Source organism: Marmota monax, unplaced genomic scaffold (assembly GCF_021218885.2).
Source record: "Marmota monax isolate L192 unplaced genomic scaffold, Marmota_monax_Labrador192_F-V1.1 WCK01_AAM20220418_F8-fsc00025, whole genome shotgun sequence".
NCBI classification, from domain to species: Eukaryota; Metazoa; Chordata; class Mammalia; order Rodentia; family Sciuridae; genus Marmota; species Marmota monax.
This window is the reverse complement of record NW_026691950.1, coordinates 13,412,650-13,440,461: the sequence shown is the minus strand read 5'-3', so window position 1 is coordinate 13,440,461 and position 27,812 is coordinate 13,412,650. Positions and strand designations below refer to the sequence as shown.

General features: G+C 41.0%; 1 protein-coding gene across 2 annotated transcripts in view; it reads right to left on the bottom strand.

Annotated features, from left to right (window-relative positions):
- Positions 1-27,812, bottom strand: part of Cracd (capping protein inhibiting regulator of actin dynamics) — a 255,404-nt gene that overhangs the window by 34,680 nt on the left and 192,912 nt on the right. For both annotated transcript variants that reach the window (XM_046465908.2, XM_046465982.2), the window contains exon 3: positions 18,512-18,683. The gene's annotated coding sequence lies outside the window, so the exon portion shown is untranslated. The remainder of the gene's footprint in view (positions 1-18,511; positions 18,684-27,812) is intronic.

Here is a 27,812-nt window from a genome sequence, read left to right as displayed (position 1 = left end):
CCCCAGCCCTATTTTGTATTTTATTTAGAGATAGGGTCTCTTTGAATTGCTTAGGGTCTTGCTAAATTGCTGAGGCTGGTTTTGAACTCTAAATCCTCCTGTCTCAGCCTCCCGAGCTGCTGGGATTACAGGAATGTGCCATTGCACTCGGCTACCTCTTGTACTTAGAGCATCATTAATTTCTTTAAAGACTGTCTTGATAGTTTTCTGTATAGAGGTCTTATACATATTCTGATAGATTTACTCCTACATATTTGGTGGTTTCAAATTTTTATAAATGCTATAGGTTAAAATTCTTATTTTCTGATGTTTTATTGATGGAATATACAACTGTTTTTTGTTATATTGATTTTTTTTTTTTTTTTTTTTTTTGGTGCTGGGGATCAAACCCAGGGCCTTGTGCATGCAAGGTAAGCACTCTACCACTGAGCCACAACCTCAGCCCTGTTATACTAATCTTATAACCAGCAACTTTGATAAGTTTATTTACTAAATATATAATATAACTATTGATTCTTTTGGATTTTCTACATATTGCATCAGGTTGTATGCAACAAAAGACCATTTTATTTCTTCTTTTCACATTCTGTATTCTTTTCTTTTTTTCTTTCCATACTGAATTAGTTAGAATCTTCATATAAAATTGAATAGCAGTGGTGGTGGTGGACCTTGTAATGTTCTCAAACTTAGGGAGAAAACAATATTTCAGCACTAACTACAGTGTTAGCTATAAAATTTTTATAGATATGACTGTATCACTGCTTCTTTGAAAAGGCAAATAATCTGTCTTTTATTTATAGTGTAAGTTAAAAATTCATCTCGTTAACTTTGGTTTTCAGCAGTTTTTCTCTGACATGGCTGTGAACATCTTCTAATTTATCCAGTCTGGGGCACATAGTGCTTTTTAAATCTGAGGCTTGATGTATTTCATTAGTTTTGGAAAATTCTTAGCCCTTATTTATTTTTTTTTAAATATTTATTTTTAGTTGTAGTTGGACACAATACCTTTATTTTATTTATTTATTTTTATGTGGTGCTGAGGACTGAACCCAGGGCCTTGCACATGCTAAGCGAGCGCTATACCGCTGAGCCACAACCCCAGCCCAGCCTTTATTTCTTTAATATTGTTTCTGGTCATTTCCCTCTTAATCCCTTTCTGATATCCCCACATTAGGCCCTTTCAAAAATGAGTCATTTGTCTTTTATTCTCATGTCTGTATCTATCATTCTTCTTACTAAAAAACGATTCTGTCTAGATCTTTCCATGGACCTGCCTACTAGCAAATTCTCCAGTTTTTTTCAATCTGCTATTAAAATCCCCCACTGAATTTCAGAAGTCTTTTTTTAAATCTCAAATTTCTACTTATCTAATAGATTCCAATTCTCCAGTGAAACTCCTCCATCTCATCAACTAATTTCTTGACTATCCTAATCAAAATTACTTAAAAAGTCTCTGAAACTACAGTATCTTAGTCACCTCTGGGTCTATGTCTATTATCTTGTTTTCCTTGTACTCTTGTTTCTTAGATGCTTGGTAATATTTTACTGAACGATACATATGAAAAATTTTGGAGGTTAGGTTCTCTCCTTCCAGAGAGGATTCACACAACTCTCTTGTAGGCAGCAAATGGCAAGAGAGCAAGTCACTTCCGTCCAGTCACCAACAGCTGACTCATGGCTGGCCAGCAAACTTGGTAGGATTCAGACTACCTCTGTTGCTACTTCTAAGTCCTCTTGTAGTCTTAACAGAGAGCCTAGTTTATTTCCTAAGATCCCCCTACTTGGCAGGCTGGGAAACCCAATTTCTATCTTTCCAGTACCACAGGCTTCCAAAAACTCTGAACTGTCAGCTCTTTGCCTAATACTAATACTAATCTTATAACCAGCAACTTTGATAAATTTATTTACTAAATATAATAATATTTATTATATAATATAATAAATTAGCAAATGCCTCAAAAGGAAAACTCTGTCTAGATCTGGCTTCACTGTTCTGGACTTCTCCTGGGGATCTTAATCCCTTAAGCCCTGACTACCTTAGCACCCTCAAACTCCAAGTTTTGAGTTCCCGGTCCCATGACATTGCCTATAGCTCTGCTGTCTTCTCTTCCTATTGTCAACTACCCACAGACTTTCTGACCTCTTGCCTTGCACCAAAAATCAACTAAAGACCACAGGAGAGGAACAATACACGGAAGGCTGTGCTCAACCAAAGGTTCCCTTCTCTCCTGGATATCACTGCTCTGGTCTGTCCTGTGAGTTGGCCACCAAGTAATGCCTTCAAATGGATGTCCTTAACATGCTCTGTATTTCTAGCTGTTCTTGATGGCAGTACAGATTTGCCCAAAAGCTACTTCATTCTAGTCATAACTGGAAGAATTAAATAATTTTTGATATTTATTAAGTTTTTACCACGTTATACATATCAAAGCCTATTTGTTAATGTTACCATTGCTTTTAAGAGGTATGTTTTTTCAAAATGATCATAAACCTTTATACCTTTTTTCTTGTTATATTTAGTTTTGTTTTTTTTTTGGGGGGGTGGGTTGTGGTACCAAGGATTGAACTCAGAGGAACTCAACCACTGAGCCACATCCCAAGCCCCTTTTTGTATTTTTTCATTTAGAGACAGTCTCACTGAGTTGCTTAGCACCTTGCCATTGCTGAGGCTGGCTTTGACCTTGTAATCCTCCTGCCTTAGCCTCCTAGCCACTGTGTGCCCAGCTTATCATATTTGGTTTTTGTTTCAATTTAAGGCACTAGAAAAATAGTGGTGAAGGGTGCTGGGGTTGTAGAACACTTGCCTAGCATGTGTGAGACACTGGTTTTGATCCTCAGAATCGCATAAAAATAAATAAATAAAATAAAGGTATTGTGTCCATCTACAACTAAAAAATTAAAAACTAAAAAAAAAAATCAAGACTGGGAACTGGATTATGAGTTACATGAGTGAACATGCTCTTGTAAGTAATTTCATTTACATAATGCCACTTTATATTAGATCTTTAGAAATCATGGCTGCTGGCTCCCATGATGTAGATTTTTCTACTCTATGGTGTATATTATTTCCTTTTCTCTGAAGACGCAGCTGAGACAGAGCAGGTAAAAATGTTCCCCAAAGTTCCAGGGTCTAGGGCAGGGTAGGAATGGAAACCAAGCCCATGTGTGGAGATCTAAGCTCAAAACTATGTTCTAATGAACAAAGAGCCTGGGGGGGAATCATTGTCCTAAACCAGCTGAGAACTACAAATTACATGATTGGGAGGCGAAGGGATAATTTCTTACAAACTGCACCTCAGCAGAGTTCACCTGGACCTCTGTATTCTTGGCATTTAAAGTCTTTTACAACTGATTGTGAAGCAGGCCACCCTCCCTTCTCCACTACCTCCCTTTGTCATGAGTAAACCAAGGGCTGAGAGGTCTCCCAGCCTCACTGCTAAAACTATCCTCAGAGTCCCCCTGCTGAAGCGTAAGAAATAGGGCCCAGCTTGTCGGTCATGAGAAGACATGTGTAAAGCCCTGTAAAATCCTATATTTTAAGCCTCTAATTGCAGATGGTCATATAGCCATTTAACTGTTTTTTTGTTTGTTTGTTTTTGGTGAGGGGCACCAGGGATTGAACTCAGGGGCACTTGCCCACTAAGCCACATCCCCAGCTCTATTTTCTATTTTATTTAGACACAGGATCTCATTGAGTTGCTTAGCACCTCGCTTTTGCTGAGGCTGGCTTTGAACTCTAGATTCTCCTGCCTCAGCCTCCAGAGCCACTGGGATTACAGACATGTGCCACCACGCTTGGTTCACAGAACTTTCCACTTTAACATTTGCAGATACTGGGATTTCTTTGGGGACATACACACTATGAACAGTGGCTGCTGGACCATAAGGCAGGAGCCTTAATTAAGGTCCCTGGACCCCCCCAATTATAAGTCTTATACAAAGAGGGTGATTTCCACTTCTATATGAAATTATAATGCAGTAATTTAAATAATCATAATAATAATAGAAAGAAGACTAGTAGAGTAGAGCAAGCGGATTGGGGGAAGAAGGGGAGAAGGAAAGGGAAGGTACTGGGGAATGAGATTAAACAATTATGTTATGTGCATGCAGAAATATGGATAATGAATCCTACTACTATGTATAATTGTAATAAACCAATCAAAAAGAATTCTGAAGCAAAAATAAAATAAATGAAAAATGGAAAAAAAAAAAGAGAGAGGGTAAAACAAAGCCAGGTGCACACCTATAATCCCAACAGCTTAGGAGACTGAGGCCAGAGGATCACGAGTTCAAAGCCAACCTCAGCAAAAGCGAGGGACTAAGCAACTCAGTGAGACCCTGTGTCTAAATAAAATACAAAATAAGGCTGGGGATGTGGCTCAGTGGTCGAGTGCCCCTGAGTTCAATTCCCCCTGGCAAAAAAAGGGTGAAATGAGTTTTGCTTCTTCAACACCAAATCTGTCAACATCAAAAATAATGTCAGCATCCACAGATTTCTTTGTTACCATAATTTTGATTGAGACTTTTTTTATTGTGGTAGAAACATATGTAAGATAAAATTTATCATTTTAACCATATGATTCAATGACATTAAGTCCATTCTTATTATTATTATAATACAACCATCCCCACTATCCATCTCTAGAACGTTCTCATCACCCCTAACTGAAATTCCATGTTCATTCAATAGTAACTTCACAATTCCTCTCTCCCCACAGCTCTAGCAGCCTTGATTCTACTTTCTATTTCTACATTTTGACTCTTCCAGGTGTCTCCTGTAGGTGAAATCATATAACATCTGTCCTTTCGTGTCTAGTTTTTCACTCAGTACAGTGTCTCCAAGGTTCACTCATGGTGTAGCATCTTGTCAGACTTACATTCCTTTTAAAGAAGGGGTAATCTCTCTTCATATGTTACACACCACATCTCCTTTAAACATTCACCCATCAGTGGACATCTGGCTTGTTTCCACCTTTGGCTATTGTGAATGGTGCTGCAATGAACATGGATGAATTAATCGAAAACTTTAAAAATGTAGGAATGGATCACTATGACTCAACTGTGTAGACGTGGCCGAAAATTAGGTAAATGGGTGCACCACAGTCCTTGTTTCACGACAGAATTGTCCTGTCTTTACTATCTGCAAAGATTAGCAGAGACTTTATGGAGCAAAAGAAGTAGAGGGAGGAGAAGAAGGAAGGTGGGAAGAAGATAAGAAAAACTGGAAAAAGAGGGAGGAAGAAAAGAAAGAAGAAGAACCTTTTGACATTGCCTGAGTCGTGGAGGGTTTTGAGGTGCAAAGCTGGAAAGGGTGGTCCTGGTGGTGTCCGGAGCAGCAGCCCCAGGGGGAGTGAAGCACCACCCCACTCCCTCCAGGCAGGAGGGTCAAACACCACCAATGCCTTCCAGAATCTATGGGCTGGAGACCAGAGACTTCACATAGGCTGCTGATGCTGAGGAAGGATGTGTGCTATTAGCCCTAAAACAGTGTTGGAATGGCTTTGAGGGTCTGTCCTACCTATATATTAGAACAATTTGAACATCAGAGTCCTTTGACTTAAGTCATTGGTGGTTTTGGAAAGACAAGAGGAAAGACTTGCTGCTCTTACTCTCCTTCTCTTCCCCTTCATGTGCTCAGTGAGCTGGATGTGCTCTCAAGAGTCTACCCGCAGGCTCTAGAGGCTATTTTAGAACAAATAGCACAGCACTCTCAGTGCACTCTGGCAGCACGTGGAACAAAATACAGGGCTGTTCTCAAGGGCCCATCTCCGTGCTGAAAGATCTCAGGCTGCTCAGCGGAGGCCTGGCTGGGTGACCCTACTTACTTTGTTGGAATACACGGATTGGATCATTATTCAAATAACCACCAACAGCAATGCCAATGCCAATAGCAATACAAAGTTCAAACTTTTAAACTTTTATTGTTGTTGTCCTTATTGTTTATTTTGAAGCCACTTCAGACTTTGTTTCCCTGGACCATCTGAAAGGAAGCTGCTGGAAAGACACCCCATCACCCCATCAGGGCAGGTGGCGGGGGCCCATGGCGCCTGCACTTGACCACATAGGACAATGTGCATGGGAACGTTCAGAAGTAAATGGAGGAACCACCGAGGGCAGCTGGAGGTCAGCATGTCTGACTGTCACTGTATCCCTGGTTTTACCTCCAGCCTCATCGGGCTCTGTCACCACTTAGGTCCTGCCTCTCTCTGGATTGCCCAAGACCACCCTCTCCATTCAGTCTACTCATCCTTCAAGGTCCAAGATCCTATCTTATCAACTCCACCCAGCCTTTCCTGCTTCCCTGGAAGAAAGGGGTGTTTTCTCCCTCTGAAAGCCCTGTTCAGAATGTCTTGATGCTTTACGTTATGGCTACTGTGATCATCCTTAAATGAGAAGGCAAATAAAAGTGCTTTGCACGTTGTACAGGGCAGCCCAGGCATGACAACAACGATGACAATGGCATCATCTGTGGCCACATGGTACTGAGTTGCATGAGGACAGGATCGCATCTGCTGCCCTTGTGTCTCCCACATGCTTTCTATGATTAAATCTGTGAGTAAATTCTTTCAGTGGGCCAATCAGTGACTAGTACAGTAGGGTGAGCTGGTTTACCAGATGGATTTTCTGGAAAGGTCGCTGAGGGAGTGGGAGGCGTGATGCACACGAGTTGAAGCAGGAGAGAGAACTCCAGGTCACGGGGATGGGGGTGGGGGGGTGCGGGGGGGGGGTGTGCAGGTGGCCACTGTGGAAAGCTCTGAGCAGCCCCTGGTGGCCAAGTCAGGAGGATCTTCAGCAGCTTTAAAGAGTTCTTCCAGGCTCTCTTTTCAACTCAAACCAGGGAATGGCTCAGGGTTTTGCTTTCTGTCTTCTATTTCAAACCTTCTGTCTCGCTTTGTTCTCCTGGTGTCTACCTATGTCCGTTACATTTCCTAGCTGCAAGCAATAGAAACTGACTTTACCTCTCTCAACCCAAAGAAATGGTGCAGAGCCCAGGCTTGGAAAAACACAGGAACTGAGAGAGCACGAGACATCTAGGCCTCGTCAGCTGCAGGAAGAGCCCGGCTGTCAACTCCTCTTAAGGTTGTGTCTCTTACATCCTTGAGACACCTGTCCAGGCAGGTCCTAGGAGAGACAGTCTGTCTGTGCTCATGCCAGACTGTAGCGGGAGGGGAAGTGGAGGATCTCAGCCTTTTGGCTTCTGCCACGGGAAGCAGACACTATGTCCTATTGGAGCTACACACGTCAAGGCGAAGGCAAGTCCCAGAAAGGAAATTTGGATGCTAATGGCTGAATGCTAGGATCTGCACCTTGGTTCCATTTTCTAGGCTAGTCCCTCCCGATGGATAGCTCATTTGTATAGCTGTATGGTGTTTTGTTTCTACTTCTCCCCTAGAGGCTGCTTTCTTTCTTGGTGGTATGTGCTGCTGAGAGCAAAGGATGCCACACCTCAGCAACGGGAATACCCAAGCCCATGCTTATCTGGAGAAGTGGAGGAGATGGGACAGAGGGCACCTGCTGGGCCTGTGGCCTGGAGATCAGGGCACTGGAAGGTCAGAGTAGAGAGACAAGTTGAGAAGAAAAGCAAATCAAAGCCAGACCTACAGTCATGCAACTCCATCCCTCACCCACCCACTGTGGACTTTGTACTTTGAGTATGGGGAGGAGCCAAGAAGAGCTCCTCTCCATTTTAAGTTCCATTGTCTTGGCCTACTGTCTGCAGCAGGGTCTGGTGTGAAAGGGACCATTAAAAGCAAGCGGCAGGGGTTGGGGCTGTAGCTCAGTGGTAGAGAACTTGCCTTGCAGGTGTGAGGCCCTGGGTTTGATCCTCAGCACCATGTAAAAATAAATAAATAAATAAATAATCTTGCTAGAAGGAGGCATTCCTGGGAAATTCTCATTCACAAAAATGACACAAAGCTGGGTGTGGTGGCGCATGCCTGTAATCCTAGCAGCTTGGGAGGCTGAGGCAGGAGGATCATGAGTTCAAAGCCAGCCTCAACAAAAGTGAGGCGCTAAGCAACTCTGTGAGACCCTGTTTCTAAATAAAATACAAAATAGGACTAGGGATGTGGCTCAGTGCCCCTGAATTCAATCCCCCCCCCCCACCAAAAAAAAAAATACATGAGACAGGGACAGTCCTATTTTTTTCTTTCTTTCTTTTTTGGTGCTGGGGATTGAACCCAGGGCCTTGTGCATGTGAGGCAAGCACTCTACCAACTGAGCTATATCCCCAGACCTGGGACAGTCCTCTTTCCATTCCTGGTCTTTGTTGTCTGTGTGTGACACCTGGAACTGTGGCAGTCATCTTGTGACCATGAGGAAACAAACATGAAGACAAAAGCCCACTCCCCAAAGGAATCTGACCAGATCTGGATAATGTTGCTGGACTCATCAAGCTCTCCACCTTCCATCATTGGTTGATATGTCATTATTGCTGAAGACACTAGCACTTGTGTTTTCTGTTAGAACTGAACTTGTGCTACCTGGTATAGCCTTCTTAACACTACCATAAGTTCTGGGCACATTCTGAGACCTACTGACGTCATCTACCCTTGGATTGGAGCCAACAGAGGGAAATTCTCTATATCCAAAAAAGGAGAAAACTTTCAGCAGCTGCACGTGAACACGTGCTTCAGGCCAGTCCTCTAACTCCTCAGCCTTTGTCTTTTTTGGACAAGCATCATGTAATTTGGGAACATAGATATTGGGTAATTACTATGGCATGATTAGGGATTCACTTCAGGAATAAGGAAATATAATTACAGTCTCATTTCAGCCTGTTTCCATGACAACAGGGGCAATTGCAATTGATCAGCAGTTTTCTTTCTAAACAGATCCGTGAGTCTCATTCAAATGAAATGCTAAAGAGCAATTAGTTTCTCCACTCATCCCATGCCCCCGCCCATATGGATTAGCATGGGATGAGTGGAGGAACTTTGAATGGGGCCAAGGGGAGGTTGGGAGGGGGCAAAGGGATAGGAAAGACAGTGGAAGGAGATGGACTTCACTACCCTAAGTACATGTATGATTGCATGAATGGTGTGACTCTACTTTATGCACAACCAGAGAAGTGAAAAATTCTGCTCCATTTGTGTGCAATGGATCAAAGAGCTTTCTACCATCATGTATATCTGATTAGAACTAATAAACAAAAAAAGTTGAGAAAACATCTTTATAGCGATGCTCTTAAATACAGTTGTAGTACAAATGTAAACCTATATTCCTTCATAGAAATCCACTATGAAGGAAACTACCAAAGGAATAAAGTATCCAGTATGGAAAAAGAAAAATAAAGAGCAATTAGTTATCCTCATCAAACAAACTGGAGTTGCTGGAAGAGACAGGGACCAGAGGATACATTATGTGGCATCCTGGAGGCTCATCCTGGATTCTATATATTCTATGAAAAAATGTGACACCCAATAGGCTACAGAGTTCCACATTACCTTCCACAACAGAAACAGGGCATGCCATACAGACTCAAGGAAGAGGAGGAGAGTTTGGAATCTTAAAATACTCAGTCTTGGAGTTGGAAATCAAAGGGGTCATCTACCCCAATCCCTAAGGACAGCAGTCATCTGAGCTGCCTCTCAAACTCTGCAGGGACTCCGCAGGCTTCCAGACTCCTCAGTCCACTCCTTGGCTGCCCCATGTGGAGAAAGATCTTTTCTAGCTATCATTTGAATCAATCCTCTTAGTTTATGCTCTGGAAATAGAACACTAGTCATCAACATCTTTATCTCATAACATCATCTCGTGTTTGTAAACTACTTTATAGCAGGTAGTGTAAAATTGCATGGATCTTTTTTTTTTTTTGTCCTATGATAACCCTGGAAGATAGCATGTCCATTTAACAGATGAAGTGGCTGACTTGGTTAAGGTCACCCAGCTTATTAGTGACAGCATCTGCATTCACAAGAGGACCTTGGCTTGGGGTCAGATGCACTTCCTACCTCTTGTACCTCTAAAAACTGCTATTACTGATTCATCAAGCTTTCCCCCACTAGACTTATTCACCCTAATTCTTTTACTTCTCCTACTTAGTAGAGGGTAATATTCAGGCACCCATCCATTCAGTGAGTATTGACAGAATGCCCACTATGTGCTGGGCAGAGTGCCAGGGTTAGGGACCTCAGGCCACAAGTAAAAGTAGAAGTTGTGGGCTGGAGATGTGGCTCAAGCGGTGGCGCGCTCGCCTGGCATGCGTGCGGCCCGGGTTCGATCCTCAGCACCACATACAAACAAAGATGTTGTGTAGGCCAAATACTAAAAAATAAATATTAAAAAATTCTCTCTCTCTCTCTCTCTCTCTCTCTCTCTCTCTCTCTCTCTTTAAAAAAAAAAAGTAGAAGTTGTAAGAATAATATCAAGGGAGGGACTTGATCTAGGTCGAGGGAACTGGAGAAAGCTTGCTCCCCTGGGGAAGCCACATTTGGGCAGAAAATTGAAGAATGTAGGGGGATTAGGTGAAGAGGAAGAGGTGGGACATGGGGCTGCTCCTGGTAAATGGATCGCCACGAATGAAATCAGCAGGCTGAGGTTCTAGTCATATCTCTGATACTAAGAGCACAGGGATGGATCTCTTTGAGCCCATTTTCCCACTTATAAATTGAAGGTACTGAATGAAGACTTAAAATTATCCTAAATCTTCATTTGTTTATTTTTGGCAGTCCTGAAGATTGCACCAGCTACATCCCCAGCCTCTTCTTTTTAAATTTATGTATTTATTTGTTCTAATTAGTTAAACATGACAGCAGAATGCATTTTGATTTGTAGAGCTTAAATTTTCATTTCTCTGGTTGTACACAAAGTAGAGTCACACTGTTTGTGTCTTCATACATGTACTTAGGATAATGATGTCCATCTCGTTCCACAATGTTTCCTACCCCCATGCCCCTTCCTTCCCCTCCCTCCCCTTTGGCCTATCCAAAGTTCCTCCATTCCTCCTGTGCTCCCTTCCCAACATTATGGATCAGCATCCACTTATCAGAGAAAACATTCAGTGTTTGTTTTTGGGGATTGGCTCACTTCACTTAGCATGATATTCTCCAACTCCATCCATTTACCTGCGAATGCCATGATTTTATTCTCTTTTAATGCTGGGTAATATTCCATTGAGTGTATATGCCACAGTTCTTTATCCATTCATCTATTGAAAGGCATCTAGGTTACTTCCACAATTTAGCTATTGTGAAGTGCTGCTATAATCATTGATGTGGCTGTGTCCCTGTAGTATGCTGTTTTTAAGTCTTTGGGATATAAACCGAGGAGTGGGATAGTTGGGTCAAATGGTGGTTTCGTTCCAAGTTTTCTAAGGCGTGTCCATACTGATTTCCATATTGGCTGCACCAATTTGCAGTCCCACCAGCAGTGTATGAGTGTACCTTTTCCCCACATCCTCGCCAACACTTATTGTTATTTGTATTCTTAATAGCTGCCATTCTGACAGGAGCGAGATGAAATCTTAGGGTAGTTTTTATTTGCATTTCTCTAATTGCTACAGATGTTGAACATTTTTCATATATTTGTTGATGGATTGTATATCTTCTTCTGAGAAGTGTCTGTTCAGTTACTTAGCCCATTTATTGATTGGGTTATTTGTTTCTCTTGGTATTATGTTTTTTTGAGTTCTTTATATATCCTAGAGACTAGTGCTCTATCTAATGTGTGTGTGGCAAAAATTTGCTCCCATTCTGTAGGCTCTCTCTTCACCTCATTGATTATTTCTTTTGCTGAGAAGAAGCTTTTTAGTTTGAATTCATCCCATTTATTGATTCTTGATTTTATTTCTTGTTAGGAGTCTTGTTAAGGAAGTTGAGGCCTAATCTGACATGATAGAGACTGGGGCCTACTTTTTCTTCTATTAGGCATAGGGTCTCTGGTCTAATTCCTCGGTCCTTGATCCACTTTGAGTTGCGTTCTGTGCATGATGAGAGATAGGGGTTTAATTTCATTTTGCTGCATATGGATTTCCAGTTTTCTCAGCACCATTTGTTGAAGAGGCTATCTTTTCTCCAACATACGTTTTTGGCACTTTTATCTAGTATGAGACCCAGCCCCTTTCTGAGACAGATTGGCCTGGAATTTGTGATCCTTTCGGCCTCAGCCTGTGGAGGAGCTGGGATTATGGGAGTGCACCACCTAAATCTTTTAACATTTTACATTACCTCCATGAATGAATAAGGGTTCCAATTTCTATGTACCCCAGCCAGCACTTGTTTTTGTCTGTCTTTTGGGTTGTAATCTTCCTAAGGAGTGGAAAGTGGTATCTCTTTGCATTTCCCTTATAGCTAGTGATGTTCAGCAAGTACAGTTTACGTGCTAATGGACATTTTTATACCCTTTTGTTTTCTAATAAATGTCTATCCAAATCCTTTGCTCATTAAAATAAAGAAACTTTTTGCCTTTTTTATTATTGAGTTGTATGCGTTCTTTACCTATTATAAAGATATCAGATATATTACTTGCAAATGTTTTCTTATTCTGGATCTCCTTCCTTCCTTCCTCCCTCCCTCTCTTCATCCCTCCTTCCTTCCCTTTCTTCCACTGAACCCAGAGGTGCTTAGCCACTAAGCCACATCCCCAGCCCTTTTTATTTTATTTTTCAGACAGGGTCTTGACAAATTGCTTAGGGTTTCACTAATCTGCTGAGGCTGGCTTTGAACTTTTATCCTCCTGCCTTAGCCTCCTGAGACACTGGGATTACAGGCATGTGCCTCTGTACCCAGCTTTTTTTTTTTTTCACTTTTTTGATGGTATCATGTGTAGCACAAATTTAAATTTGATGTAGTCCAACTTATCTGTTTTCTTCCTTTGTTATGAGTGCTTTGGGTACTTAAGAAACCACTGCCTAATTCAAGAGACTTACTTTTCTTTGTTTTCTTTAAAGAGGTTTTTGTTTTGTTTGGTACTTGGGATTGGACCAGGGAGCTGAACTGTTATCACTGAACTACACTCCCAGTCCTTAATTTTTATTGTTTTATTCTTTTGTGGCAGGTTTTTGCTCAATTGCTGAGGGTCTCACTAAGTTGCTAAGGCTGACCTTGAATTTACAATCCTCCCCCCTAAGCCTCCCCAAGTCACTGGAATTATAGGTCTATACCATTCTGAATTAATTTTTGGACATGGTATAATAAAAGGGTCCAATTTCATTCTTTTGCATGTAACTATCTAATAGTCTCAGCTTAATTTGTTGAAGACTATTTTTACCCATTGAATTGTCTTGGCACACTTGTTGAAAATCAGTTGATCATAACTGTAAGGGTTTATATCTGGACTCTATTATAAACCCAATTTTACATACACCCATCAATAGATACATATACTTATATCAACATCACACTGTTCAGATTACTATAGCTTTATAATAAGTTTTAATATTGGGAAGTGTGAGTCCTCCAACTTTGTTTTTCTATTTAAGGATTTTTTTTAGCTATTCTGGATTCCTTGCATTTTCCTAAGAATTTTAGGATCCACTTGCTCATTTATAGAGTAAAATAAAGACAGCTGGGATTGATAGGGACTGCAGAGAATCTACTGATCAATTTGGGAGTACAGCCATCTTAGTAATATTTTCTATTCCATGAACATAGTATATCTTCCCATTTATTTAGATCTTTCATGTCATTGTCAATAATATTTGTCATTTTTAGTGTATACGTCTTGTATTAGTTTCATTAAGTTTATTCTAAAGTATTTTATTCTTTTTGATGTTATTGCAACTGAAATTGTTCTCCTAAGTTCCTTTTCAGATCATTCATTGATAGCATACAAAAATACTACTGAGATACAAAAACTCCAATCCCACATCCTGCAGCCTTGCTCAACCTTGTTTATTAGTTTAGTAGTTTTTTATGTGAGTGGATTTCTCATATCTTTCTATATATAATCATGGCATTAGTAAACAGAGATAGTTTTACTTCTTTTCCAAGATGGATGCTTTTTATTTATTTTTCTTTTCTAATTGTCCCAGTAATAAACTATAGTACAATACTACACAGTACAGTGTTGAATAGAAAGGATCAGAAAAGACATCCTTTTCTCATTTCTGATTTTAAGAGAACACATTCATTCTTTCACCATTATGTTATTAGCTGTGGATTTTTCATAGGTGTCCTTTACAAAGACAAAAATATTCCTGCCTATTCCTATTGTGTAGTTTCTGTTTTTCAGTTATAAAAGAGCATTGGATTTTTGTCAAACGTTTTTTCTGTACATCTAGAGATGGTTGTGTTTTTTTGTTCTTTGTTTTATTTTTTCTTCCTTTATTTTTATTAATATGACATAGTACACTGATTGATTTTTTTCTACATTAAACCAACCTTGCACTCCTGGGACAAATTCCACTTGGTCATGAAATATAATCCTTTTCATATGTTTCTGAATTCCATTTGCTAGTATTTTGTTGAAGATCTCTGTGTCTATATCCATAAGGAGATTGGCCTATGGGATTTTAAAAAATTTAATTAAAAAAATTTTTTTTTGCAATGTCTTTGCCTGGTTTTGGTATGAGGGCAACAATAGTGTCTTAGAGTAACATGGAAAGGTCCCCTCTTATTATATTTACCACATTCATTCGTCCTTGAAAGTTTCTGCTTATGTCATTATCTGGCAGGTTCATGCTCTTCTCAGCTCCTCCAAGTCCTGCACATTATCTGGAGCCAGCTCATGACCTCCTTATTCCTGAACCTGTCCTGACTCTTTCAGTCCTAGAGTGAGCTCACCCACTCTAGAGCACCTTCATTTCTCCCTGTGCTTACAGTTGGTACTCAGTATAAAGCGCTGAAGTTGTGCATTGTATAATAGGTAATTGGTGTTCAGAAGAAACTGGAAGCAGAACAAGTGGACTCTTAGTAAACAGAACCTCAGTCAGGCGCAGGAGGCAGTCGGACACCTAAGTCTAGTGACCCAGGACTGGTAGGACAACTCAGGGCCATGTGACTAGCTCCCTAGTAAGGTTGCAGCCTCCATGAGAGGCGGTGCAGCCAACACTTAAGAATGCACTCTTTATGTTTGAATAGTTTGGGGACTTACTGGCTGTATGACCTTGGGCAAGTCACTCTAGCCTTACTTTTCTCATTAGTATTCCAGGGAATAATAATGTCAATCTTAGAGGATAGTAAATATTCCATGAGTTCACCTATGCAAAACATATCACATTAAGCTCAATTAGTGGTAGATTTAATACATGCCATTGGATATTTCTATGAAAAAAAAAAAGGATCTGGAGTCAAAGAAAGGACTCTTGGAAATGTTCTGTACCACATCCCTCGTCTTAGGATTCACAGAGCACATGAACACAGCAGAAGCCCTATAAGTTCCATGTAAAGAATTACCAGCATTACCCAAACCAATTTATCAAAACGATCCTTTTCTCCCCTCTTTTACATATAACATCTATTTCACATACTTCTGGAAGCATAGTATTAATTGTATTTAACTAACAAAGAAAGTCACATTAAATTGTTAAAAACTGGTGGTGTTTCATTGCTTTGCTTTTCCCAAGGCATGTATAATTTAAAAGCAGCAGCCTAGGAGACACAATGGCTTCTCACCTAGAGGAAGAACAGAATGCTTTAAAAGCCCAAAGGAAATGGAAAACCTCAGGCAGAAGGAGCAGATCAATGAGGAGCTATTCTTGGTCACAGAAACATTTCTGAAATTACAGATTCTTAGAGTTCAATAACATGTTGAAGTTCAGCCACTTTAAATTCTGACTCAGTGAAGAAATCTCACTCTCATGGACCCCATCCCCTGTGGACATATCACAAACTTCCTATTTTTAGGTGGCTTTACTAATTATGAAATTCTCCCTCACACTGCACTGCAATCTGCCTCCTTGAACCTCTACCCAAGATCATGTTGATAGAATTTCTGTTGTTGCTGTTGTTTGTACCAGGGATTGAACCTAGGGGTGCTTAATCACTGAGCCACATCCCCAGCCATTTTTTATTTTGAGAGAGTGTCTTGCTAAGTTGCTGAGCCTGGCTTTGGACTTGTGATCCTCCAGCCCCAGAGTCACTGAGATTATAGACATGAAACAATGCATCGAATGAATTTTGAGTTTTGAGTTTCAATGAGAGTTTTCCCTAAGTAAAATGTTACGTTTAAAAATCATTGCAACATAATTGAGCAGTGAACTGAAAATAATAATTATTGGAAACAATATTTTTCATTTTCTCCATCTAAAAGGTGGGCAGACAGAAGTTCAGTTATGCTGTAGGCAATACATGCAATTTTTACTTTGTGGACAGGATTGTTTTGTAATTGTCAATTTCCTGGAAGAAGGGGAAATACATATTTTTAGATTATTTCTATATTTCAATTTTGGGGGGGGGGTACTGGGGTTTGACCCCAGGGGTATTGGACCACTGACTCAGTGAATTTAAATTCTGACTCAGTGAAGAAATCTCACTCTCATGGGCCACATCTCCAGCCCTATTTTATATTTTATTTAGAGACACAGTTTCACTGAGTTGCTTAGCACCTCACTTTGGTTGAAGCTGACTTTGAACTCATGATCCTCCTGTCTCAGTCTCACAAGCCACTGTTTATAATTCCATTTTAATTTTTAAAGTATTTAGATATTTTTAAAAATGTATACTCCAAAGTGCTAGCTCCCTTATTTATTAAATGAGCTTTTAATATAAATACATACTTAATTGGAATATAGCACATGTTTCATAAGTGGAAGTTTATAAACAAGAGTCAATAATGGGAATGGGTGAAATTATCCATATTTTATAGAAATGTAGCTGCTTGATCTAATATGAGCTTTTGCAAGCTTTTGAAAACCTTAAAAACTTAAGGAAACCTCAAGAGGGAAATAGAATGTAGACTTAAGTGAGAAGAGAACTTCTGAGCTCTCCATCTCCTCTGAGTCCAAAACAATTCAAGACGACTTCAGGGACATGGCAGAACCATTACCTACTATAAAAAAGACAAGTTGGTTTTATAGGATCATTTTTCCAAAGGCGAACTTTCCACACGACCTCATTTTTGCATAAAATGACTTCTTGAGCATGCTTTAGTAGTACCTGTATCTCATTCTGACACAGAGGCAAAGATTCACGTTCCTGTTTTACAACTGAAGAAACTGAAGTAAAATCAAAATGGATTCGTACTGGGCGATATTCACGGGCATTCCAACAGTGGGGTCCCTCAGGGCTGGCTGAGTGTTCCTTTCAGTTAAGTCCTCTCCTTCCTGAAGGGTGAAGGCAATGAAAAACAAACACAGGCCTGTCGACAGTCAGTGGTGGTTGAACTAACGGATGCTGCTGGGAACACCATAGGGCTTAAGGCACACTGCCTGCCTGAGGGTTTTGTAATTTGCGCACAACAGTAAGTAGTGTCCATTAGAATTTACTGACACACACCACTGAAAGAGAAGTTGTCTTTCTCCTTGCAACACAGTAAGAATATCACATTTCCTACATCCCTTCCTTCAGCCTGCATTAGGTACCAGGGCGAGACATTCATAGGAACTTTAAAAAAAAAAATTTATAGGACACCGAGTTAAACCCGGTCCCTGACTTCATAAGAATAACAGTCAAACGAGAGACAGACAAGCAAATCAGTCATTTCCATAGGAAGTTCTTTGCTGGAGCCAGGCTCATGACATTGGAGAGCATGGGTGAGGGCAAATCAGTCAGACTAGGTACTTGCAAAGGCTTCTTCAAGGAGCCTATTTCTTTCTTTTTAAAACTCAAAGTGAACTTTTGTTTCTTTTTAAATTTTTTTTTAAGTGTAGATGGACAAATCTCTTTATTTTATTCAGTTATTTTATGTGGTGCTGAGGTTCGAACCCAGTGCCTCATGCATGTGAGGCAAGTGCTCTACCAATGAGCTATGACCCCAACCCTCAAGGAGCCCATTTCTAAACTGTCAGTGCAGCCAGCTGACTCTGACTTCAGTGCCCAGCACTCAGGTGATAAGTTCCCCCTGACCCTGCTTTTCTGAATTTTTGACACAGACATCGTGAGATTTGGTGCCTGTGTTCTAAGAGGGAGGAAGGCAGGAGGGAGGGAAAGAAGGAGGAAGACAAAAAGAAGTTACAAGCTTCACCAAAACACATCCCAGAAGCTGCTAGAGATGGCCAGGGGTGCAAAGGGTGCTCGCCCTGTGCCTGAGCAATCTGTGGCCTCAACTCAAATGTGAGGTCTAGTCTGTGGTCATTTTCTCTTTGGCAAGTAATGGGACGTGGGAACCTGGTCTTCGATCCTGAGGACCTTGCTGGGCGGGGCCGTGTACTGCCATCTACCAACAGGGCAGGCAGACACCAACGCCCGGTCCCTGTGCACTCCAGGAAAGTGAGGCCAGACTCGTCTGCTAAGTCTCCAAGGTGACTTCTCCACACAGAACGCACAAGTGCTGCCAGCATGCCCCAGGTGGGACACACTTGTGAGGCTGTTCCTGCCTGGTGAATCCCCAAATGGCACCTGCCTCCTTAGGGATCCCATTCCCCAACCTAGGAGTACACCAGAGAAATGAAAAAGAAAGTGCAAGTTATTACCTTAGATTGTCCTCCAGGGTCTCCTCATCTGAAGAGAAGGTCTCATTGCTAACACTCTGGGAAGAGGAACTCTTCTTCCCCACCGACTCCTCCCGGGACAATGAAGTGTCTTTCTTTTTCCTTTTGCCAAACAACTTCTTAAAAGGCTGGAATCTGCCTCCCTTCTTCTTGTCTGTGGATTACAAGATAAACACAGTTTGATAGGGCCGTGCCTCTGAGCCTAGGAGCAAATGACAACCGACTTGCCTCTGGCCCACGGAGCCAGGGCAAAGGGCAGCCAGAGACCAAGCCCAGTGCCAGGAACAGAGGAGCCAGCCCAGCGCAGTCTGTGCTCAGTAAGGCAGAGCACAAGCTGAGGGCATGGTAAGACTGTGTCCCCAGGAGCCCAAGAAACATCTGGGGTGAATGAGAAGAGGTTCCAAGCTTCATTGTGGCTGCTATTGTACCCCTTCACGCAGGCTACAGGAAGGTGGTGTCTGCTTTCTTTAACAAAGCAGATGGACAGGGGCTGGGGTTGTGGCTCAGTGGTGGAGCACTTGCCTAGCATGTGTGAGGCACTGTGTTCGATCCTCAGCACCACATAAAAATAAATAAATAAAATAAAGGTACTGTTTCAATCTGCCAAAAAAAAAAAAAATAGCCAATGTCCTTTTCCAAAGAAGAGGCTGAGAAAAACATGTAAGTCATGCAAGTCACGCAGGTGTTTAAGTTTACACACACACACATCTTTGATCATATGCTTCTGTATTAGATATAGAAGATAACTGCTAACTCTTGGTACAAGGTTTGCCCTCAATACCCCACATCGCCATATATCTCCATTTTTTTCTTTTATCTCTTTTTAAAATCTACTATGAAGAGCCCCCAAGGAATTGCTGTGAACACTTCCCCACACATTACTGCATCTAGTCAGGACCTAAGCTTGCTGCCAACATTTGCGGCAGATATTTTAGGTAATCCCTTGTAGTTCTGCTCTTTCATACAAATTCCTTCACGTTACTCCACTTCTACCTTGGGAAAGAAAATGTAAATCACTGTCTACCAGAAATCACATTTTTTCTCATCTTTCCTTTAAGAAGCTTAAAAAGCCACTTAGCCAGTGATCTGATAACCATTTTTAATGGTTTTTAAACTTGTTTACTTGTATATTACTGCAGTAAGAACTTTACAGATAGTAACTGAGTTCATCTTCACGACTATAAGTAGACTTTAATTTTACAGATGAGGAATCTGAGACATGGAGAGGTGGAATAACTTGCCTATATGTGGGAAATACATCTCTAAAGCCAGAGTCAGGAGTTCTGAAAGAGAGGGAAAGGTGGAAGCTCACAAAGTAGACTGAAAAATACCTGCTCAGAGCACCCAGATCCATCTCCAGAGCCCTGGAGCTTTGCTGGCCACAACCTACAAAGGGATCTGGGGTTAACAATGAGGTCAAGGATGTAACCAGCTAGGTCTCCTTTTGTCTGGTGACCTTCAGTGCTAGTGTTACTTCCCTGAAAATGTGAAGCGAGGAAGAAGTGGTTCCAACCAAGGTCACCATCAGTAGTTACATAAGGTGCTGAGGAAGCAGGCAGAAAGTTCACCATTACAAAGAGAAACAGCCTGGGATCTAGTACAGGTGCACACAGACCCTCAAACTTCAATGTACTCAAGTTTGCTTTAGATCACATTTAAATGGAAGTGATGTTTATAACACAGTAGATGCTTCATACACACCATTTGTATTGTGCTAGGCATTCAGTCCTCAAAAAAGGATTAAATTATTTTACTGAATGTTATTTGAAAGATAAGAAAGTGGGCAACACAATTAAGATCATATTTTAAAATGGTTAAAAAGAACTGGAGGGCAGGGGTTGTGGCTCAGTGGCAGAGTGCTTGCCTAGCACATGTGAGGCGCTGGGTTCGATCCTTAACACCACATAAAAATAGAAAAATAAAATAAAGGTATTGTGTCCATCTACAACTATAAAAAAAAAGACTGAAGGTTTGATTTCAAAATGTTTGTTCATTTTCAATGGTTATTTATGCAAGAGCAAATATGCCAGTGATTTTCATGAAGCCTACTTTGGGTTTTCATGAGTAAAATCCCTCAAATGAAACAATCTGTATGGAAATTGATGAAACAAGTGAATATCTTCTCTACAACTGTCCGAGGCTGAAAATATATAAATGACACCTGATTTCTAACTTTGACAACATCGTAGTAAACAGTCACATAGCAACTTATACTATGCTTCACTTATTTCCAACATTGTCTTTATTTTTTCCTTTTATATCAACTGTTTTTTTTCCTCACTGCAGAAATAACTAACCCCAAATTTCCTAATCATAAATATTCCAAAGGATAATAGTAAAATTCCAGAAAATACCAATTTGGGTATCCTGACCCCAACCTGGGTCTGCAGTCTAGCATTTAAGCTAAGCTACAACTATTAATAGGAAAATAATTATGAGTGCTGTAAAGTTATTTTGTTGGTGTTCAGTTGAAATGGAACCAAGGGAGTTAATTATAATTTAAAATTTAAAAAACCACAATTTTTTTGAACAGGTTACTGGCATATTTAACCAACAGGTAGACCTGGTGTGGGGGTCAGCTCAGAAGGTTGATGAGGTTCTCAGAGTCACAGCCACATGTTCTGAAAGGTGGCGGCCACCACGTGAGATATTTGCTGTGTGGGCCACGTGGTTGGGGGACAGAGTGAATAGAGCACGGAAGGAGCTGAATGTGAACACAGGGTGGGGAAAAGGCAGCCCTGGAGAGGACACCAGGATCCGAAGCCTTAGCTCTGAGACCTGGGTGGGTTTCCATAAGCACACAATGGCCTCCATCAGGTGACCCATCCACAGGGCTAGCCTGTTTGAGGACTGACTGTGAAATAGGTGCTGCCACTTGATGCTGTACCTTATATGGGCAATAACCTGGCACAAGTACATCATTCTGGAGGGCGTGTCGAAGTCCAGGTGTCATAGTGCACTTCTCAGGGGTCACCGGGGGTGCTGTTTCAGCAATGCCTCAGGTATTACCACAAAAGGAAAAGGACAGCAACACCTGTCCAAACTTCCATTCAACGACCAGCCCTCCTTACCAGGAGGGGGAAAAGGTCATGTCCTGAGGACACAATCTCTCTTTCAGAACACTCAGAACACAGACACTTTTGTTAGAGGTCTGCTCCAGAGTCTATGTTTGGAGACGACTCCATTATGAAAAAATAATTTCCCCATTCTCATTTCCAAAATTAATAATGCACTTCCTGTCAGAAATATCATTAAATCTTAAGATTTATTTCATTAATGACCATGGCAACTCACTGATTTTCTAGGATTAACTTTATGAAAAGATTCAGTTATAACATGTAAGCACACCCTACGTGGAGACAGCCAAACTTAAGTGACATTAGGAGGGAATACACTTTATAAAGCAGAGGAGTTATACTGTGATTTATCTGATACCCCAACTTATACTTTCAGGTTCAAGATCTCTCATCAAAAAAAAAAAAAAAAAACAACTTACGAAACACACAATGACCATTACGAAAATTTGAGTGTGTGTCTATTAATATCCATTAAATAGACTGGTTTATTATCAACATATGGTTTGGGAGCAGTGTTTGCAGCCTGTCTCCACAGAATCAGCTACACTAAGTGCACGGTTGCCAGTAGCAGACATGTTCTTGACAAATTACCGATCCTGCGAATGCTTCAGTGGTTCACAGATGGAACCTGAAAGATCAAAGCAATTTTAGCAATATAGGAAAACAGCACCCTTCCGCACTGCTATTGTGAAATATCCCCAAACCCAACAGCCAGGAAGTACAGTCTAGCAAAGTGTTTTCCAACATAGAGTATTTAAGGTGGCATTTTGGAATTTTATGACATTAAAGTCACTTTTGTTGGGCAGTTGAAGCAATGGGGAGAAGGGGAAGGAAAACTGCTAGTACCACCGAATTGGCTTTTTTAAAGGTTACAGCTCCAATTAGGGGTTAAGTGTTTGGGCTCGAGATGAGAGCTTGGCCCAGATCCTGATCCCATCTTTATTAGCTATGGAACATCTGCTCACCAGCCTCTCTAAAAATTTACTCTCTTGGGCTGTATGAACATATTTATAGGCAAAAAAGGCAGTGGGCACCACATTTTCTTAATATTTCAGCATTTTTCTGTAATAATCTTCCACATGAAAGAATCTATATATGCATATATACTGCTTTAGGGATCACAGCAATTTTTATTTTTTAAGTATGGGATTAATTTATTTTCATCATCCAATAATTACTTTTAGGGATTTTTTTTCACATAAAGAAGTGTTCATTATCCATTATTTCATGGATATAATCACATACTATCTGATGGCTGCATCATCATAATTACTAGTTTATTTAGACGATCCTAAAAATTAAAAATCACTGGGCAAGTCAAGCAAATCTGGTTCATTTTCCATTTGTCATAAGGATGCAATTCTTACATTTTCATTTCTAAACCTAAAATAATAACAGCTTCCAATTCCTCTGCATCAAAGTTCTATTGTATGTTTCTAAATGAAAACCAGAAATCTCCTATGATAGTTCATTTTAAAGCTTCATGAATGTCTTGGTCTCTGGGATTTCTCAGAAGTCAGTATAGTTTCTTAAGGCCAGTACATTTGAGAATCCAGGGAAAATTTTAAAAAACAAAACAAAGCAAAAACACCAAACAAATTTATTGACTATGGGACCTTTCAGAATCCTTAATATGCTGCTATCACTACTGGTCTCTAAAGAGCAAAGAATACACAGTGCTTCCTAGACTGTTTTTGAAATTCACTCTTGGAAATTGAAAGTCTCATTTGGCCAAGGAAACTTGACTTTCTTGACATTCATCATGACTGGGGTTCCTCTAAACACACTTTGGGAAATGGTCTGCATTATTTCTTTCAAACATCTTTTAGTTTCTGTAGGCACCATATATTTTGCAGGTATGTGCGCGCACGCATACACACAAACACACACAAGTACTCCACCTCTAAACCCTGGTGCACATCAGTCAGGAAACATGAGTGGATTGCCTGAAACATTTTGAGCTTCACTGGTTAAATAAACCTAATGTTTTAGGTAACTACTGATTTCAGCCATGCATACATTAGGACATGGTACACAGCAATTGTTTGAGTCCTGTAATTTTAGTCCTTAAAGGGGATTTTTGCAATGCTTTTCTTAGCTCTGGGATATTTAAATACACTTCAGAACCAACTGTTAGTTTGAAGGGTTACTTACCAAACCCTGGGATGCACAAGCACTTCATGGCTATCACAACTGCACTGGACCCCACAATCCAGGGACATTTCAATTATGACTAAAAGGTAGCAACAAAGTCAAAGGGACTATGTGCCCCAGGGACCTGTGATGACAAGCCTGAGGAAGAAATTCTACTTCTGGAAAGGAGGGGACACATGGGAAGGATGACATGGTTGCTTGCTGCTTTATAAGGGAAAAAGAAGAAACAGTTTTCATTTTTTTCTGGAGGAATCATGAAAGCAGGACACTTGCTGCTGTGCTAACTGGAGATGGGACCGAAACTCTTTTAGGAGATAAGAGAGGAATCCCTGCAGCCAATGGTGAGAGGCCCAAGGGAGGAAGAGACTGGCTTTCACAAGTCAGGGTTCAGAGGCAGAAAGCATGCTGACCAGCTGGGTACAGTGACACATGATGTAATCCCAGCTGCTTGGAAGGCTGAGGCAGAAGGACTGCAAGTTCAAAGCCAGCCTGGGCAACTTAGCAAGACCCTGTCTCAAAAAAAAAAAAAAATTGCAGGGGTTGGTGGGGTGCAGGTGGTAGCTAGGGATATAGTTCAGTAGTAGAGTGCCCCTGGGTCCAATCCCCAGTAGTGTAAATAAAAATTAAAAAAGAGGAAAATATAAGAAACAAAGGGAGAAAAGTGAGGACCAGTGTATCGGGGGATATCAGGTTTTGGACATCAGGATGCATGGCTATGGTATGTTATAGATCTCTAAAGTAGGCCTAAAGCTTGGTTTTGCTTTATTTCTGCAGTCACAAATGTCATTCTCTTCCTTTTCAAAAAGATGCAATTTCTTTCCAACATCATTCTGTAGGCACCATATACTTTGCAGGCATGCACACATGCATGGGCATGCGCACGCACACACACACGTACTTAAGACCTCTGTCCTTAAGCCTTTACTTGAGTCCTCAAGCCCTGCGACCGCTCCTCACCCCTTCCTGGCTCCTGGGTGCCCTGCTCATATTTCTGCTCGGCCCACAATTGTTTCGGGCTGAACTGTGCCTCACCCCAAATTCACAAGTCTAAAGTCCTGACACTCAGAAGCTCAGAATGTGATCATTTAAAGGTAGGGTTTTTAAAAGGTGATAAGATTTAAATATGGTCATTAGGGTGGACCCTAGTCCAATACCAACGATGTTCTCAGAAAAGGAGATTAGGACACAGACACATGCAGTCAGAAGACAACTTGGAGACATGAGGAGAATGCGGCTATCTACAGGCCAAGGAGAGAGGCTGCAGAAGAAACCAACCCTGCCAACACCTTGCTCTTGGACTTCTGCCTCCAGAACTGCAAGGAAATAAGTTTGTGTTAAGCCAACAGTCTGTGTTTAAGCCACCCTGGCAAACTGATCCAATGCATTATGGTTGTGTGATATTAAGGAGACAACCCTGGATGTGCTGTTTTGTAACTGTGCCTTCACACCTTGCTTCTACCTGGAATAACTTTCTCCCTCTACCTAGAGAATTCCTAGCCACTCGCCCCAAACAGTCTAGCTGTCATGTCCTCCAGAATTCCTTTAACATTTCGGCCAGAAAGAATGGCTCCTTCCTCTGTTCTATGCTTGTGCACTGGGTAGACATCCCTGACTACACCCCAGAGCATCTGATTCTCTCAGGCCGCAAGTTCCCTAGGGATTCCAAGGACTGCGCCTCATTTCCCCCCAGTATCTGCAACACCCAGCATGATGCCTGATTCTCAATAATATAGATCTCCATGTTCTCTACCCCTCAGGGCCAAGGGTATTTTAGAAATCAGTATTTTTCACATTGTATAACACCATATTTAGGTCCTCATGGGGTCTATAACAGCCCTTCATAATCAAACACATTATTTTTAGAAAACATCAATATTCACAGTAAACTTTACTAAACAAATGAATTTGCACCAGACATATAAAGAACTTTTGGGATAATTGCAGTAAAAATAAAGGATGGGTGATTTCTTTATGTTGTTTAGTCGGTCCTGTAATCAATCTTGTTCTGAAAATGCAAATTTGTTCCAATGTGATTGATATGTGCTATCTCATCCAAGAGAAGCACAAGATGAAAGCATAAAATTGCCCGTTGAAATGAGGTGTGCAGAAATAAGACAAAATGAACATATGCATAACCCCTAATATCTTCTTGCCACCTTAGATGGCTGCCTGAGTTAAGAGATGCACCCATTCACATGTGGTTTTACAAGTTTCCATATCCATGATTCCAGATAAACCTCCTTGTACCAACCACCTCACCAACCACAGTCCTCACCATATCCCAATCCACAAGCCACTTGCATGATTTCTTCAAGGTGAAGTGCTGTATTTATTACTTTTAGGTATTTCTTTTTTGGGGGGTGGATTGAACTCAGGGGCACTCAACCACTGACTCATATCCACAGCTCTTTTTGTATTTTATTTAGAGACAGTCTCACTGAGTTGCTTAGCACCTTGCTTTTGCTGAGGCTGACTTTGATCTCGCAATCCTCCTGCCTCAGCTTCTGGAGCTGCTGGGATTATGGGCGTGCACTACCGTGCCTTGGCTCATTTCTTAACCACCATATCTGTGACACTGTGCTACATTTTTTATTACGTCCCTACCCTTTTAAAATTAGGGTTAGAGTTTATTACCTTAGATGCTAGTGGACAGGGTGATGTTCAGAACAGCACTTTATAATCAAATGCAATAAATATTTGAGAAAATAATAATATTTACATTAAGCTTTGCTAGCAAATGAATTTGTGCCACACGAACAAGAATTTGTAGCTGTCATTACGACTGATAAATTTTTCAAGTATAGCACCACACTATAAACCCTGTGTTTTTCATATCATAATTTTGCACTTCTCATATCATTAATTTTTAGCAAATATGTTGCTTAATAGAAAAACTACCTGTTATACCCATACACAATCTTCTGAAATAGTTTGTACTTACCTAGGTCTAGGCAAGGGCCTATGGATTAAAATGACAACTATTTTTTGTTTCTTCCCCATTTCTCAAACCCGTATTAAGCTGGGCATGGTGGTACACACCTGTAGTCCCAGCATCTCAGGAGGCTGAGGCAGGAGGATCACAAGTTCAAAGCCAGCCTCAGCCACTTATGAGGTCCTAAACAACTTAGTGAGACCCTGTCTCTAATAAAATATTAAAGCAGGGCTAGGGTTGTGGCTTAGCAGCCTAGCATGTGTGAGGTGCTGGATTTGATCTTCAGCAACACATAAAAATAAATAAATAAAATAAAGTTATTGTGTCCAATTGCAACTAATGAATGAATATTATATATGAATATATATACGTATACAATACATTATATATATATATGGCTGGGGATATATTTCAGTAGTTAAGTGTCTCTGGGTTCAATCCCCAATAAAACAAAACAGAAAAAAATATTAATTATTCTAGGTTTTTGTTTGTTTTTGTTTTTTGTACTGGGGGTTGAACACATGGGCACTGAGCCACATTCATAGCCCTTTTTATTTTTTATTTTGAGACAGGGTCTTGCTAGTTTTCTTAGGGCCTCTCTAAGTGGCTGAGGCTGGTTTACAAACTCTAGATCCTCCTGCCCCAGCCTCCAGAGTTGCTGGGATTACAGGCATGAGCGACTGCACCCAGCCCCTCTAGTTGTTTTCACTCGCCTGTCAGAACCTCCTTTTCATGTTTTACAATTCAAAAGGGAAATCAAATAATATTTAGAAATAGTAACAGAGGCAGAAAGAACTTTAGTGTGAAGCCTCCGTGTTTAGCCACATTTCTCCCACATACTAGAAGACGTGTGGGTGGTGGTTCCTCTCACTGCCTGTTTCTGCTACTTGTGTTTCAGAGGGTGCTGGGAATCTGTGATGGGCTCCCAGGGGAGGATGCTGGGAGAGGAGCTGCCTGCTGCCTGCCCTTGCACATTCAGAGAAGCAGCAAAGTACCTCAGCAAGGATAGCCGCGCCACAAAGGCCAACCATACGGAAACCATGTGGTTCAACACATGAACACCCAGCACCCGGGGCTCAGCGCTGCACCTGGCTGCCAGGGCTGATGGGTAAAACTAAAC